Source organism: Podarcis gaigeae (genome assembly GCF_964106915.1).
Source record: "Podarcis gaigeae genome assembly, chromosome: 2".
NCBI lineage: Eukaryota > Metazoa > Chordata > Lepidosauria > Squamata > Lacertidae > Podarcis > Podarcis gaigeae.
This window is the reverse complement of record NC_139679.1, coordinates 115,782,600-115,798,438: the sequence shown is the minus strand read 5'-3', so window position 1 is coordinate 115,798,438 and position 15,839 is coordinate 115,782,600. Positions and strand designations below refer to the sequence as shown.

At 47.5% G+C, this 15,839-nt stretch overlaps 1 protein-coding gene across 19 annotated transcripts in view; it reads left to right on the top strand.

The window, feature by feature from the left end:
- Positions 1–753: 753 nt before the first annotated feature.
- The window catches only part of TNXB (tenascin XB), a 119,669-nt gene continuing 104,583 nt past the window's right edge, over positions 754–15,839 (top strand). For 7 of the 19 annotated variants that reach the window (XM_083721931.1, XM_083721933.1, XM_083721932.1 and 4 more), the window contains exon 1: positions 754–1,748. The gene's annotated coding sequence lies outside the window, so the exon portion shown is untranslated. The remainder of the gene's footprint in view (positions 1,749–15,839) is intronic. The other 12 variants (XM_083721920.1, XM_083721935.1, XM_083721936.1 and 9 more) reach the window with 5 other exon arrangements.

Below are 15,839 nucleotides of genomic sequence, written 5' to 3'. Positions count from 1 at the left end.
AACATTTTTGATCGCATAGAGACTAATAAAGGTAACGGGACCCCTGACCGTTAGGTCCAGTCGCAGACGACTCTGGGGTTGCTGCGCTCATCTCGCTTTACTGGCCAAGGGAGCCAGTGTATAGCTTCTGGGTCATGTGGCCAGCATGACTAAGCCACTTCTGGCGAACCAGAGCAGCACATGGAAATGCCGTTTACCTTCCCGCCGGAGCGGTACCTATTTATCTACTTGCACTTTGACATGCTTTCGAACTGCTAGGTTGGCAGGAGCTGGGACTGAGCAATGGGAGCTCACTCCGTTGCGGGGATTTGAACCGCCGACCTTCTGATCGGCAAGCCCTAGGCTCTGTAGTTTAGACCGCAGCACCACCCGCTGTATTAATGCTAATGCTAATGCTAATGCTAATGCTAATGCTAATGCTAATGCTAATGCTAATGCTAATGCTGTACTTCAAAGCTAGGAGGATAAAAACCCACCACCCACTACGCAAGTGTTAAACCACACTTTGTAGTTCACCCCCCCCCCATCACTTTCCCTATTATAAAAGTCTGCCAGGGCAGCAGGGTTGTTGAGCAAGATCTTTAAATCAACTATAATTAAGCAACCTGAATGCCAGTATGTGACTGAAACCCAACCCCAAATAATGACCGTCTGAGAACACCCTGGGAGTCTTTTTTTCAGCTGAAGAAACCACAAAGATCTGATTATTAATAAATTCAAGGAGCATGCGCCTACATCTATTTAATTGTGTATGCATGGAATGGGAAGCTGTGTTTTGTGGAGCAGTGAATCTGCGGAATTCACTGCCACAAGAATTCACTGCCAAGTCACCAACTTTAGAAGGCTGTAAGGGGTGTAAGTGTCTGCTAGACAAATTCACAGAGGATAAGACTATCAGTGGCTTCCAGCCAAGATGGCTATGCCCTGTCTCCACTGCTGGATACCAGTCGCTGTTGGAGGTCACAAGTTGGAAAAGCAGCACAAGTCCTACTTGCACGGTTTCCCATCGAAGCATCCACTTGGCCAGTGTGAGAACAGGTTGCCTGACTAGGTGAGTTGCTGGCCTGGTCCTTACATTCGTAGATCATGCCAGTTGCGTGACAGTCTGCACAGGGGATCTCCTTTTACATGGAAGCAACAGCTCTGTAGGAGAGAGTTCTTGCGTGTGAAGCAGCTTTTAGTTTATGGTGTGTGGAGCCACAACAAGGAGAGAGACATTGAGAGAGAGAAACAGACAGACAGACAGACAGACAGAGATGGTTCCAGGGGAAAGGTTCAATGGATGGAGGCCACATATCACACAGGGAGAAAGAGGGCGGCACAGTGAAAAGAGATGTTTGTGCGGGAGGGAGAAATTTTAACATAGATATGAACAAGTGTGTTGGAACAGGAGGACTATGGAGTGATCCGAATCTCTGTGCCAAGATGGTTATCAGAGAGTCCCATTATGATCTCATGGCGTTTTGTGTCTGACTGCCTCCGATTCCAAACCAAGGAGAAGCAAAGGAGTGAATGAGTCTATGTGTGTGTTTGTGTGTGAGTGTGTGTGTGTGAGTGAGTGATGCACATATGCTCGCTCACACCCCAGTGCTGTACTGAGCCAGGAAATCCAAAGGCCAACACATTCGCCTCCTCTCTCTCTCTCTCTCCAGGGCAGGAGAAAGAGTCGCGCAGAGAGAGGGAGCGAAGCAGAGAGAGGCAGCAGACGAGTGGAGCTCTTTGCAGCCCGAGCATCAAACTTTTTGCAAGTAAGGAGGGGATTCCCTGTGGGGCAGCTGAAGCAGGGAAAGTCCTGGGGGAAGTGGTGGTGTGTGCTAAAGATGCCCTGCAGAGCATCTGAGTTTTGAAAAAATATTTGGGCTTTCCTGATAGGATCCCCGAGCAGCTCCAGTGATAAAGGAAAGCGTTGTTTTGCTGATGGGAAAGTTGAGTTTTTAAGGACATGTCATGGTAACAAGAGACTGACAGGCTGGAGAGAGAAGGGAGCAGGTAAGAAAGTTTGATGCTGATAGACAGATGTTCGCTAGCCTACATAAATGTTTCCAAACAGTAATTCGGAGCAGATTAATGGGAGTGAGATGGGAGAGAGAGAGGGAGAGATGGATGGATAGATGGAACGGAAGAGAGATTAAGGGTGGATGAAGGCAGGGAGAGATGAAGAGAAAGTAGTGCTGTTTCACGCATGAGTTTCAATCTCTCAAGATCTAGTGGCAATCTATAGAGCACAGACAGGTGGCTTTTTAAATAATAAAGTATTGTGCTTACTAAAGTCATGATGGCATTTTGAAGAAAATGTGAATTCATTGACGAAAATAAAAAGTACATCGGCTGAGCATAGCCATTGAAGAAGTATCACAAAGTGTGAATGAACGGAATGATGCTCTAGAGGGATGAAAGGATAATGAATGGTTGCGTCTTATCTATGAAGCTATAATTCCTCTGGTGTCACCGGGAAGCTTGTGAGAACGTTTCCAGGAATCTGTCTTATCTCTAAAGCTATAATTCCTCCGCTCTAGTCAGGCAGCTTATGAGACCGTTTTCAGAAAACTGTCAAAGGACAGCTCTTTCAGCGAAGAGAGAGCCACGTGGAATTCAAAACCTACTGGGGTAGCCTGTAGGTCTCTGTGTGGATTTCGCAGTAGATTGGCAAGTGGGGTTGACTGCCAGCTGTTCAACAATGGCAGCAACAAGAAAGCCAATTTTCCTGCCTTTGTTGGGGTGATGAATGGAGAAGAATGGTAACCCAAAGTGTACTTTTGTGTGCACTCAGTTCAGTTCCGGCACCGAGCATTAATTCACAGGTTAACCATGTGCTCAGAGGCGCACAGTTCTTTCACACTATGTCCTTTACAGCTGGCTCTTCTGGATAGATCTTGGGCAGCCTTCGCCCGCCTGGTGCCCTCCAGATGTTTTGGACTACAACTCCCATCAGCCCCAGCCAGTGATGGGAGTTGTAGTCCAAAAGCACTATAATCCAAAGCATATGCTGGCTGGGGCACCTGGAGGGCAAAGGCTGAATCTTGGGCTTCAAGTGAGTAGGGTGTGTGTGTGAATCTGTCCATTTAATTTCTGTAATTTTATATTTTTCCAATTAGAAGTTCAGTTCTCCATATTTCCACCACAGTTTGCTACTATTAATATTTTTATAGCAAGTCCTCAGGAAAATTCAGCAGCATTTCTCCCAGTGATACACCTTTTTTAAGCAGAATGTTCTTTGCAAGCAATTTCCCCCAAACGTTCTTCATTTTGGTATGTTATTTTCACAGTTATATGCAGTTTTATGCACGCTTTACCCCAGCACGTGTATTTATGTACACATTTATTGGCTGGCAAGACTGCACTGCAAAGTTCGGAGAAGTGTGAATTCTGAAGGATGGTTAGGTTTTGTCTTGGAAAGCGTGGATTAGGTACCTCTACCTTTTGACATGAAGTCAATCAGATTTCTCTCCCATTCCTACTAGTGAGAGAAGCCAGCTCTGACAAGTCTGAAGTCTGCCCTAGATATCAGATGCTTGTGTGTGTGTTTGTAGACATTGGGGCTGTCTCCTATCTGAAACCCTGGACAGCTGCTGCCAGTCAATGTACGCAATACTGAGTTAGATGGGCCAGTGGTCCAACAACATAAGGCAGCTTCTCGTGTTCCTAGTCTTTGGGGAAAGGACCTTAGCTCAGTGGTTAGAGCATCTGCCTAACATGCAGAAGATCCCAGGCTCAACTCCCGCCATCTTCAGGGAGGTCTAGGAAAGTCTCCCTGTTTGAAACCCTGGTGATCCACTTCCTATCAGTGTGGCTTAGATGGACCAATGTAGAAGGCCATTATTCTACATTCCTATCAGTTTCAAGGAAGGGTAATTTTCCAGAGCAGTAGACATCTTAGTCCGTTGCAGCAAGTCTTGTGGCACCTTAAAGACTCACAGATGTGGCCTTTGTGGTCCAAGCTCCAGCTCACCCATCTCATGGAATGTGACCCTGTGTTGCAGGCATTTAAGAGGAGGGCGAAAGCAATGGGAAGGGGCAGAGGTAACTGGATGTACTGAAGCATAGATAGCAAGTTGGGTGACGGATAAAGGCTGAGATAAAAGATTCAGAAGAGGATGGGGCTCCTGCTCCTTTAAGAGGGAAACTCAGCAGGTATGCCACTATTAAAGATGCAGGAATCCTGTCCTCTTTTGCATCTGGTGTCCCTAAGAGCAAACTATTGTTTGGGGCACAGAACTGGGTAGACTGAGAGTGGGGGGGGGGTATATTTATACAATCACCTAAGAGGACATAAAAGTTAAGAGAGGAAGAGAAGGAAGAAGATGTCGGGGAAAGGAAGATATTGACGAAAAAGTTAAATGATGCCTAGTTAGATGGAATCATAGGTCTCTATCCAATGCTAGTAAACTCATTTATTTTAATGGGCACAACTAATTCATTATTTCATTGGGTCTACTTTGAGTAGGATTCAGTTGGACACCACCCAAATATCATCTAGTCCAACTCTCCTGCTGATGCAATAAATCTACTGGTAGTTTGGCACCAAGGTTATCTGAAAGAAGGAGAGTCTTTGTCTCCTTCCAAGTCCATCTCTGTTCCAGAGTTGAATGCCTTACGTTGTCAGGACATTCTTTCCAAAGTTCAGTCAAAAACCTGTTTATTGTTGTTTGAACCAGTTGTGTGGGGAGACTGGAAACAGATCTACCTCATCAGAGAACTTGATGCTAGATTTATGGCACAAAACGATGTGGTTGCAGGCTTTTTAGGGTTTTTAAAAGTCAATTCCAGGGACGCAGGTGGCGCTGTGGGTTAAACCACAGAGCCTAGGACTTGCCGATCAGAAGGTCGGTGGTTTGAATCCCTGCAACGGGGTGAGCTCCCCTTGCTTGTTCTCTGCTCCTGCCAACCTAGCAGTTCGAAAGCATGTCAAAATGCAAGTAGATAAATAGGTACTGCTCCAGCAGGAAGGTAAACGGCATTTCCGTGCACTGCTCTGGTTCACCAGAAGCGGCTTAGTCATGTGGGCCACATGACCCAGAAGCTGTATGCTGGCTCACTCAGCAAGTAAAGCGAGATGAGCGCCGCAACCCCAGAGTCGGCCACGACTGGACCTAATGGTCAGTGGTCCCCTTACCTTTAAAGTCAATTCCATCAAGTGGTGGACTGTCTACCAGCTCATGGGAGAAATGCAGGCTGAGAAATGCACACATGAAGCAGTCCTAGCCAGAAAACTGGAAGAGGACTGGACGATCCTTTACTGATTCCATTTATCTCCTTATATCTCTAGCCTGCCTGCCCAAGGGGGCTTTTGCATGGTTCTCAAGAGGTTGCCCATCCATGCACTGACCAGACCTCCTTAGCTTCAGCAAGGCAGTGGCCTGGCCTGCCTTCAGCATGGGCTCCCTAACTATAGCAAACTCCTACTGTGCTTTGACATCTGCAATGGTTGGCGTTCATTTGGGCTGGTAGGGTGAAAAGAAGGGAGCTCAACAGTAGAGGGAGCCGGAACCAACAGCAAGCAGAGGCAACCAATGGTAGTCTTGCCCCCTTGCTCCTCCCTGCTGAGTTCTTCAAGGGCAACACTGATACAAATGCTAACAACAACAATCTTATTATTTATAGTCCTCTCATCTGGGTGGGTTGCCCCACCCGCTCTGGGGAAGACTAAGGGGGAGGCTGGTTGTAAGAAAGAAGGCAGAATGAGGCTGGTGGGCCAATGCCCCCTTCGCCTTAATGGACTATCCTCCACTGTTCCACATGCCTCCTACCATTTTGATACTGCTGCAGCCTTCCAGTGGAGCAGTGGCGTAGCGTGGGTTGTCAGCACCCGGGGCAAGGCAAGTAATTTGTGCCCACTAACCCGTGGCTTTGCGCCCCCTAACCCGTGGATTTGCGCCCCTAACCCTAACCCCCAGATGTTGCGCCCAGTGCGGCCGGCCCCCCCTGCACCCCCCACGCTACGCCACTGCAGTGGAGCCTTGTTCACATCACTCCAGCCAGGAGTCCAGGGACACTCTGATAAGGTGATGGTGTAGAGCAGGATGTGCTGCTATACCAGGAGAAGGGGACCTCAAGGCCCAGGGGAAGGCTATGGCTCTCCCCAGGCCAGAGCCTTCACGGACTCTTCTCCTTGAGTGCTTTTGCTTAGACAAGACATGCCCTTGACTCGCAATCATGCCTCTTGCTTGCCTGGAGAGGGGGAAAATGGATGGATTTTGGCAAGTAGGAGAGGATATAGTAAACTTAATTTATCCCTTCAGTCTCACGTGAGTGAGGTTTAGAGCTTTAGCTGCTCTGAGTTAAAATATTAAAGGAATAAAAACAGACTTGAAAGTAGGCTGCTTAGCCTTAAATATACTTAAATATGCCCCTGCCGTTTGGGATTCACCCTCTTTCCCTGCTACAAAAATAATCAGATGACAGACTGCGCAGTTAGCACAAGAAAATATGTTTACTCATATGTAAGTCTTGCCAGGATTCAGCACTGTGAAGAATACGAGGCCAGCAGTGATACTTACAGGTTGCTTTCTACATACTAAAAGTACTAAGATGGTGTTTGCACAATGACACATTGATTTCCATCAGCAGGTAAATGAAGAAAGAGGACGATAGAGGCGAGGAGGAAATAGTAAGGATAAAAATCATTTGCCTAAGGGATATGATACCACAGAGATATCCTCTCTGGCAATTCAGCTCTCTGTGAGCCTTAACCCCTTTATACACTTGTACAGTAAACATAAATTGTCATTTTGGCTGCAGATTTCCCCCCGCAGGATGGAGAGGTGTTGCCTGTGTTTGTAGAACCCTCTGGCTTTTGTGTTGTTGATATATAGCCAAAGAGTGACATCCTCTGCTCCATCTGCTTTTCCCTCCGTCCCTTCCCACTGCTGAAATGCAGGCTCTGGGAGATTTTGATGTGCCCTTGGGGCCCTTCTTCCCTCTGTGTTGTCATACCTTTGGTCCGATCCAGCAATTCAGTTCTTTTCCACATGGTGGCGGCTGGTAGCAATTGGGACTGATAGGGTGGAAGGCAGGGAGGCCGACAGCAGGTGGTGCCAGAGCCAATGAGAGGCAGAGCCAGCTCATTCTAGTTCTGTCTCCACCCTAATCGCTTCTGAGGGAGAAACTGAGACGAAGGGGTGGGGCATTTGATGCTCACTGGATGGCTCTGAGCAAATCGCTCAACCTAACCTTTGGAGGACAGAAACATAGGGAGCAGCCTTATTCCAAGTCAAGTCGTTCATCTAACTCAGTTTCTGAACAGACAGGCAGATTATTTATTGAGTTTCAGCCAGCAGGGCCTTTCCTTAGATAGATCAGAGAGGTCTGACTCTCCATAAGGCCGCTTCCTGCGTTCCTATGTAAAACTGTCATAGCAAAAAGTCACAGCAGCAGTAGATGATAGCACAGATGTCCCAAAACTGGCAAAGGGAATTAACATCTGAGAGGAGAGGTTCTCAAGAGAAGACATTAGAATCATAGAACTGTAGAGTCTGAAGGGACCCAAAGAGTCATTTAATCCAACCTGCCACATTGTCGGAACCACAGCTAAATAACCCCTGACCTTCGACCTCTGTTTAAAAACCTCCAAGAGAGTCCGCTCCGTTCCACTGTCAAACAGCTCTTACCATTAACCTGGTTTTGTTTGCAGAAAAGCAGTTTTTTCTTTATAAATTTTTTATTAACAATTCCAACATAGCAAATTATCAAAGCAAATCATCTTCATTATTTCCCCCCGCCCTCCGCCCTAAGACTTCCCTCAGCTCCTCGCTCTGATTTCTCAACCTATATTAACTTCTGCATATTGTAAAATTGTACACATCTTTATATTATCTGTCTACTAAGTTAACCCTCAATAAATTTGTGTATGTTTATTCAAAACCTGCCAAGGAGTCCAGCTCATTTTGTTGTCTTTTTAAATAATTTGTGAAAAGCTCCCAGGAAAAGCAGTATTTTCTAACTAAGTGAAGATGTACTTGAAGGAACACTGGAGAAGTGTGCATGCACATGAAAGCTTATACCAGAACAAACTTAGCTGGTCTGTAAGGTGCTACTAGACAATGTATTATTATTATTATTATTATTATTATTATTATTATTATTATTATTATTTCAACTGCGTCAGACCAACACGGCTACCTACCTGAATCTAGAATTGAAGGAACCCTGTTTAGGGTATTGTGTTAGGAATTCTGTTACTCACTGAAGGCCTTCATGTGCTTGAGAGCATAAGAATAGTCCTGCTGGATCAGGCCAGCAGCACCTTCAGTCTAGCCCCCTGTTCTCACAGTGGCTGTTCTCACAGATATTCATGGGATGCCCAATGGCAGGAATTGAGCACAACGTTACTCTAGTCTCCCTTCCTGCGGTTTCCAGCAACTGGTATTCAGAAGCATGCAAAGGATGTAAGTCCACCCCAGATGTTGCTGGACTGCATCTCCCATCAGAACCAACAGCCAGCATGACCAAGGATCAGGGGTGGCAGGAGGCTTTGTCCCAGCAACATCTTGGGGGGACAGCGGTACAGATTTGCCACCCCTGCTTTCTACTGTGTCACTGATTCACCTGAATCCATGTTGCTTATGCGAGATCCACACAATGTTGTTGTTGTTGTTTAGTCGTTTAGTCGTGTCCGACTCTTTGTGACCCCATGGACCAGAGCACGCCAGGCACTCCTGTCTTCCACTGCCTCCCGCAGTTTGGTCAAACTCATGCTGGTAGCTTTGAGAACACTGTCCAACCATCTTGTCCTCTGTCGTCCCCTTCTCCTTGTGCCCTCCATCTTTCCCAACATCAGGGTCTTTTCCAGGGAGTCTTCTCTTCTCATGAGGTGGCCAAAGTATTGGAGCCTCAGCTTCAGGATCTGTCCTTCCAGTGAGCACTCAGGGCTGATTTCCTTCAGAATGGAGAGGTTTGATCTTCTTGCAGTCCATGGGACTCTCAAGAGTCTCCTCCAGCACCATAATTCAAAAGCATCAATTCTTTGGCGATCAGCCTTCTTTATGGTCCAACTCTCACTTCCATACATCACTATTGGGATCTACACAATATGTGATGTGTTTATTGTCTGGTACATAAAGTGTGCATTTGGGGGGGGCAGGGGGTGGAACCCTTTAACGGGAGTCATCAATGGGCAGAACTTCATCCAGCTTTAGTCTCTTAGACTCTGTCCTAGGTTTGAATCATTCCACTTGCTCCTGAATCATGTTGAAGGGCAAGCTGTAATTATGGCCAAATTACAGCGCAGGTGAACGAATGAATCGTTGCTGTTTGACTCTTCGCTGGAAGATACTTTTCAGATTTTGTCTTTCCTGTGCTGCCAGGGTTTGAAAGTTGCGTCATCTTCAGTGTGGCCTGACTGGTTCAGTCAGGCACTAGGATAGGGACTTGTGATGGGGGAACCTGTGCAGCCCTCCATATTTGTCCCTTGCAGGAGGCCACCAATGTGGAGGACTCTAAAAGAGAATTGGGTTAACATAATGGAGGAGGAGAAGACTCTTGATGGCTACTAGCCAGGGTGGCTTTGCTCGGATGGTCAGAGGCTTCTGAAGACCAGCTTCTGGAAGCCACAGGAGAGGAGAGTTCAGCTGCCCTCAGGTTCCCCATAGGCATCTGTTTGACAGTGGAACGGTCTCCCTCGGGAGGTGGTGGACTCTCCTACCATAGAGGTTTATAAGCAGAGGTTGGACGGCCATCTGTCCTGGATGCTTTAGCTGAGATTCCTGCATTGCAGGGGGTTGGACTAGATGACCCCCAGGGTCCCTTCCACCTCTGCCATTCTATGATTCTGTGATCTAGGTGGCCACTGTGAGAACAGGACGCTGGACTGGAGGGGCCATTGCCCCGGCAGAGCTCATCCTTACACGCTTTAAAAGCTGTTTGGAGAGATAGAAGTTGGCTTGGCTTTGACGGACTTGCTCCCTGAGGCAGAGTGATGGCCTGGACCCAATGTTTACACAGAAGTAAGCTCCAGCGGATTCAACTATGCTTATTCCCAGTTAAGCCGTGTCCAAGTTATTGCAGTAATGAGGTTCTTTCCCATTACCGTGAGCCATCGGTGGGGAGGGAGGGCTGAGCCAGGCTTCTCCTTTGCCCTTTCCTTGTTTCTTTTAAAGAAGATTACGAAGCTCTTTGAGGCAGGATTCCTGTTGTTCCAGGACCTGCAGGAGAAGCCCAGGAGACGCATTCCGACCCGATGATCCCGTGCAAAGCAAGGGCAGGGAAGCTTCCTTGGCCCATCGCAGAAAACCTTCAGGCGTGGAGTGGGCCCATGCTGTGGGTGGGCGGAGCCAGATTCAGAAGTGGGCAGGGCAACGGATGCAACTGTTTTGCTGCTGTGCAGAAGACGTCCTAGCCGTGCAAAGGTCAGGGGTTTCCACACAGACAAACCACATTGCACCTCTCCCACCAGGCAAGAAGTTCAAGGGCACATTCCAGGACTAGAGTGGGGTGTGGCTTGTGGTGTAGTGGCTAGAGAAGAAGAAGAGTTTGGATTTGATATCCCGTTTTATCACTACCCTAAGGAGTCTCAAGGGGATGCGGGTGGCGGTGTGGGTTAAACCACAGAGCCTATGACTTGCTGATCAGAAGGTCGGCAGTTCGAATCCCTGTGACGGGATGAGCTCCCGTTGCTCCTGCCAACCTGCTCCTGCCAACCTAGCAGTTCGAAAGCATGCCAAAGTGCAAGTAGATAAATAGGTACCGCTCTGGCGGGAAGGTAAACAGCGTTTCCATGCGCTGCTCTGGTTCACCAGAAGCGGCTTAGTCATGCTGGCCACATGACCCAGAAGCTAGACGCTGGCTCCCTCGGCCAATAAAGCGAGATGAGCGCCGCAACCCCAGAGTCGGTCACGACTGGACCTAATGGTCAGGGGTCCCTTTACCTTTTTTAAGGAGTCTCAAAGCGGCTAATATTCTCCTTTCCCTTCCTCCCCCACAACAAGTGGGGCTGAGAGACAAGCAGCTGCATGTGGAGGAGCAGGGAAGCGAACCCGGTTCCCCAGATTACGAGTCCACTGCTCTTAACCACTACACCACGCTGTAGTGTTGGACTATGAACTGGAAGACCAGGGTTCGAATCCCTGCTCTGCCACGCACCTCACCCGACCAGACTCTGCCTCCCAGGCCAAACTACCTCAAATAGAGGCAAGCTGCGGAACTGCCAGAGAGGTGCCAACTTCCTCACGTACTTCCCTAACATGGCCGGCCCACCCATGAGACAAGGTGAAGCGACTGCCTCAGGCGGCAGCAAATCCTGAGGTAAATTTTTCTTCCCTGCTAGTTACTGGTGTAGATCTTCACTCACCCCTTCTTCCTTAGTGAGGAAGTGAAGGGTGCCGTTTTGCGGTTCGCGCCAGGTACCAAAATATCTGGTTTCAGCCCTGCTCTGTGAAGTCTCAGGAGAAAGATCCAGCCTGTGGCTATATTTTTGGAGGAGGAACATGGAGGCAGCTCGGCAGCTCATGGACTGGGAGACCTCTCCTGGTCTCCATCAGCTTGCCCGGGGCGCAAACAGAGACCGTTGCAAAAGCAAGGCTGAGCTGGAGTGGCGCTCGGCAGAGGAGCCGTGTGTGTGTGTGTGCATGATTTGTCATGGGTAGCTGATAACCTTGCACAGAATGAGACGCAGATGCTGCCAAGCCTTGCCCAGAAAAGCGGCCAAGAAAGGTTCTAACATAAATAGAAGATATGCAAAAGGAAGTGCCATGATTAAAGAGGGGTGTGTGCCCGCCAGTTTATCTCCAAACGGGAAACTCCAAGGAACACAGTCAGCTAAGATGAGAAGGGTTCAAACAGAGCTTAAGTGGAGCCAGGAGTTGCAGTTGTGGTGGTGTTTGCGTTATCCTCCTGGATTGTTGTTTCGGGGCCAGGAGGTTGTGAATAAGCATGGGCAGAGTATGTTTCTTTCCTGCTGAATAATTCCATCCTCATTCAGCTGAAGTCAAAGGAGCAGAATGCTGGGGAAAGGAGAGCGCCTCTGAGCACATGCAGAGTGTGAAATAGCTCCATCCTAGGCATGTCTGCTCAGAACTAAGGCTCATTTAGCTCAATGAGACTTTGGGGTTTATGTTTTAAAGTAGATGACAAGACGTGTGTGTGTGTGTGTGTGTGTGTGTGTGTGTGTGACAGCATGACTGCAAATTCCTATGTGAAGTCCAGAAGCCTTTGCTTTTGATATGGAGGAGAACATGCTACCAGACAAGGATCATGGGTGGTTCTTGTTTCCTATTCTAAACACAAGCGTTTCCTTTGCTCAGGCCCACCCTACAACCGCTCCCTCTCCTCTGAAGGCCTTTTCCCTTTTGGTCCCAGCATGCATCTTGCTGCCTATTGTTTCCACTCTGTAGTGAAGAAAATGACTTTTGTGCATGCTCAGGTGCCCTCTTTCTACAATTCTCTACATTCTTACACTCCATAGCTCCAAATGTAGGCAAGAGAAGTGGGTTCTGGGGGTGCCCTTGGCAATGATCTCTAGGCCCCCACCTTCATGGGATTGCTGGAAATGGCAGTGCCGGGGAGTGTCTGACCAGGATGTTTGTCAGTTTTAGTTTGTTTCAGTTTCTAATTTTTCCAGTGTTAAGTTCATCTCTCCACATTTCCACATCAGTTTGTGATTTATTCGTTAGTTTAAAAAGGCTTCATGATAGTGCAATTTTCTCCTTTCCCCCCCTCTGCAATTTGGTCTAATTCTATATAACATTTGCACAAACTAATTTCACCAAATACAATGCATCTTGGTATGTTGTTTTCACTCATATACACATCCTCGCCCATGCATTACCTTGGTATTCATGCATTTTTGTACACATTACTAATTACTGGCTGGAAACCGGCACTGCAAAATTTGGAGATGAGCCGGTTTCAAAGGAAAGGTGCATCCTGGTTCACTTATTAAGATAATAATAATAATAATAATAATAATAATAATAATAATAATAATAATAATAATAATTTATACCCTGCCCATCTGGCTGGGTTTCCCCAGCCACTCTGGGTGGCTCCCGTCATCATCAGCATCATCATCATCAACATCATTTTTTTATTTATAACCCGCCCTCCCCAGCCGGGCTCAGAGTGGCTAACAATAATAAAAGTAACACAACATTATAAAATTAATTCATTTTAAAATCAGTTCAAAATCAAATTAATGGCAACCATTGGGCTAGAGTTCTGTTCTATTATTATTATTATTATTATTTTTATTTTTATTTTTATTTATTTATTTATTTATTTATTTATTTATTTATTTGCACTCCACCCATCTGGCTGGGTTTCCCCAGCCACTCTGGGCGGCTTCCAACAAAGATTAAAAATACATTAAAATGTCACTTCCCTGAACAGGGCTGCCTTCAGATGTCTTCTAAATGTCAGGTAGTTGTCAGATATAGTACTGACCCTCCTCTGTACGTTGATTGTATCCCCAGATTTCTTTCCCGCTTGCATCAGCATGCCTTTAGTACTGCTGGTTTTACAAAGAAATGAATGGAGCGACTGAAAAGCCACCCTAAGCATCCATTGCTTTGAACTGAGGCTTCGGGACATTTTCACAGCTGATCTGAAAAATCGCTTTAAGTGCCTTCTGGGAGGCTTTAATGACGTGTCGCTTCTGCGGCAGCTGTCTTACATTACCCTGCTAAAGGCTGCTGCTACGCTGAGAGGGCAGGCCGCAGCAAAATGGTTAGAGCATCTCCATTTCATGCAGAAAGTACCAGGTTCTGCCTGCCTCCAATAGCATCTCTAGGAACCGCTGGTGAAAGGCTCCCTGTTTGAAACCCTGGAGAGCTGCTGCCGGTCAGTGTGTACAATACTGAGGTAGATGGAACAATAGTTCTGACTTGGAATAAGGCAGCTTCCTGTGTACCTTCTAGGAAAAGAGAGCTTTACTGAGCGATTCTTGGAATCTCACTACTGAGCGGGCTGTTATGAGAATAAAACAGGAATACAGTCAAACTTTGGTTGTCTGGATTGGGTGGCTCCTGTGGACCAATCAGACTGCTGCATTCTGAATCCTATTGTTCTAGGACCAATCAGACTGCTGCATTCTGAATCCTATTGTTCTAGGACCAATCAGAATGCTGCATTCTGAATCCTATTGTTCTAGGACCAATCAGAATGCTGCATTCTGAATCCTATTGTTCTAGGACCAATCAGACTGCTGCACTTTGGATCCTATTCAACTCAGTACATAACAGTTCCAGAAACTCGTTCAGCTTCCGAAATGTTCGACAACCGAGGCGCGGCTTCTGATTGGCTGCAGGAACTTCCTGCACTCAAGTGGAAGCCGCGTCGGACGTTCGGCTTCCAAAAAATGTTCAAAAACAGGAACACTTACTTCCGGGTTTCCGGTGTTTGGGAGCCGAAACGTTCCAAAACAGAAACCGAGGTTTGACTGTATTGGATAATTCCTCTGTAAGTGTCAGGGGTGGGAGACTGGAGCAAGTCAGTAATACCTCACACAGGGTCAGTGAATTTAACTCCTTATTTAAAGGAACAAACAGCACAGGAGGCCTGGCCGAGAGAGCGCAGCAACTCTTCCCAGTAGGTCTTGTCCCAATGCGGCAGTTGCGGAAGCTGAAGATCCCCACCTTCCCACAGCTCCTTAATTCTCCTCCTCCCCAGATCTTTCCCAAGCAATCTGAGACTCTGTAGATGTGTTGCTGCTCCTCCCTCTTCATTCCTTTTCTGGTTCTGGGAGACCAGAGGGGAGGTCCCTGGGCTTCTTCAGCAGCCTGCCTCATCTCTGCCTCTTGGTCTCCCTTCTCTCCAGCCTCCTCTCCTGCTTTTGATTCTGGACTGCCCTCTGCCATAGCCTCTTCCTGCTCACTAAACCCTGTTGCCTCTTCAGCTTCCGACCCTCTTCTTCCCAGTCTTCTCCCTCTGACCACTCTCTGTTGTCGCACCACCACTCCCTAGGCTCTGACCCTTCTTTCCTTGGGGTTCCCTACTTGGTGCCTTCCACCCCTCCTCTGCATCCAGCCATTTCATGACATCGAGGAAGGTTCGGGATACAGTGGATGCTCAGGTTGCGCACGTGATCAGTGTGGGAATCACGTTCGCAACCCGCTACATTCGCAACCCGCAGTGGCGCTTCTGCGCACGCGCAGATTGCGATTCGGTGCTTCTGCACATGCGCAAAGCACGATTTAGCGCTTCTGCGCATGCCCTACTGCCAAAACCCGGAAGTAACCTGTAGCAGCTGTAACCCGAGGTATGACTCTACAGAGAAAATAAGTTTTAGATTTAAATTACAACTGCAAAGCAAAACCCCCTGTTTTTATAGTGTCATAGATGGAAAAATCTTTCAGGTTCTTCCCCTAGCAGGTGTGCCAACTCCCTAGGAGCCAGGGCAGTTTTGGCCCACTCCCAAGTATTTTTGAGGGGGTCAAGCCCCCTCAGTATTCAGGGGGTGATCAGCACCGCCCCCTGGCTCCTTGTGGCATCGCACATGCGATGTCAGGGCATTGTATTATGTCACACACATGACATCATGATGACTCGCAGTGTTGTGCACAAGATGTAATGACACTGTGCGGCGTTGCGCACGGGCCCCCTAATCCTCTCAAAAAGATGGTGCCTCTGTCCCCTAGCCTAGACTGTCTTGTTTTTCAACCAAATACATTGTCCTTTTAATTCACAACCTGGAACATTCCAGAAAGCATTAAAAATAGAAAAAGAGGGTGCTAGTGCCTGGAGAAGGGGTAGCAAAAGAGCCCTGTACAGTGGTACCTTGGGTTACATATGCTTCAGGTTACATACTGTGGCGTTTGCCTCCTAGGATGCGTCAAGGAAAGGGTTAAAATGGGTGTGATGTGATTGGCCAGTGAGAATGCAAGGGGGGAGTAAAAGATAGAGTGGGAGGT